Source organism: Opisthocomus hoazin, chromosome Z (genome assembly GCF_030867145.1).
Source record: "Opisthocomus hoazin isolate bOpiHoa1 chromosome Z, bOpiHoa1.hap1, whole genome shotgun sequence".
In the NCBI taxonomy this organism is placed as follows: domain Eukaryota; kingdom Metazoa; phylum Chordata; class Aves; order Opisthocomiformes; family Opisthocomidae; genus Opisthocomus; species Opisthocomus hoazin.
This window is the reverse complement of record NC_134454.1, coordinates 79,647,601-79,648,878: the sequence shown is the minus strand read 5'-3', so window position 1 is coordinate 79,648,878 and position 1,278 is coordinate 79,647,601.

Here is a 1,278-nt window from a genome sequence, read left to right as displayed (position 1 = left end):
CCCAGGCAAGACCCCCTTGCAGACGGTGCTGGGCCAGGGGAGAGGTGAGTGGCACCTGGTGAGATGCCGGTTTGGGAACGGTCCTTGCTGGAGGTGTACAGGCAGCAGGGCTGGTCCCCAAACAGGTCAGCCCCCTCCCCGGGTGCTTGGACAGGCTGAGAGAGTCCCTTGCCCAAGCCAGCCCTTGATGAGTGCCACAAGAGGATGCAGGCAGCTGCCTGGGACATCTCCCTTGCCCTCGCCAGCCCGACAGCAGGGACAGGACCCTCTGCACAGCCCCCTTCTCTTGGCATGTGGCCCCCTCCCCGCACCTCGACCCGGCCCCTCTAATGGCTTCCATCTGCTGGCACCTCCCGAGCCCAGTGCTCAGCGCCAGCGGCCCGATGAGATCCAGATGGGGCTGGGTGGAAATTCAGGCAGCAGCGGCACGGGGAGCAGAGCCAGCGCGGGGTGGGTCCCTGCGCCCGTCCCACCGGGAAGATGTGTCACTCCTGGCGGGGCCCCGGGGCTGCCCTTGAGGGGTCCTCCTGGGGACTGAGTTGGAGGGCACCAGGGCAAGGCTGTGCCTTTTGCAATGCCTTGTGTGCCCACAGACCCCTCTGCTCTCGCTGGATGCCTCTGCACTCCCAGCCTGGGTGCAGGGGCATGGGGGCTGCCTGTGCCGGTGCATGGCTTTGCGGGGTCCCAGCCCCTCGCTGTCCCTGCTGAGCACATTCACCTTGGATGGGGGAGATGGCCGTTAGCCCTCCACCTGTGGTGTGCTACTGGGATGGCAGCATCCTTTGACAGGAGCGGGGCTCTCAAGGAGCAAGTAAGGCAGGTCACCAAGGTGGGGAGGTATAAAGGGCCACATCCTCCCTGGGCTTCTGGGCCCGATAGCCACATCCTCTCTCAGGTGCATCCCAGAACTTGCCAGCTCCAGCAGTGTCACGATGCCATCACCTTCTGCTGGACTCTGGTCCCCAACCCAGCCAGCACCTTTTCTGATGTGTCGTGGTCGCCCTTGTATCCCCTTGGTCCCCAGCTTGGCATGGGCTGCCTTTTCCACTTGGAAACCTGCTCTTATGACCACCAGATCCCACTCCCCTGCCAGTACGGAGGGATTCAGGGCTGTGGTTGTCCATTGAACATGGGTGATGTGCATCCCACAACTGTTGCTCCAGCGTTTGCAAACTGAGCTCAGTGGTTTCCTAGCACCTGGTGCTGGTTTTGAGGCTCATGCCTGCTCGAGACATGGCCAGAAAATGGGAGAGAGTGTGAGCCGGCAGCTCTGGCCCT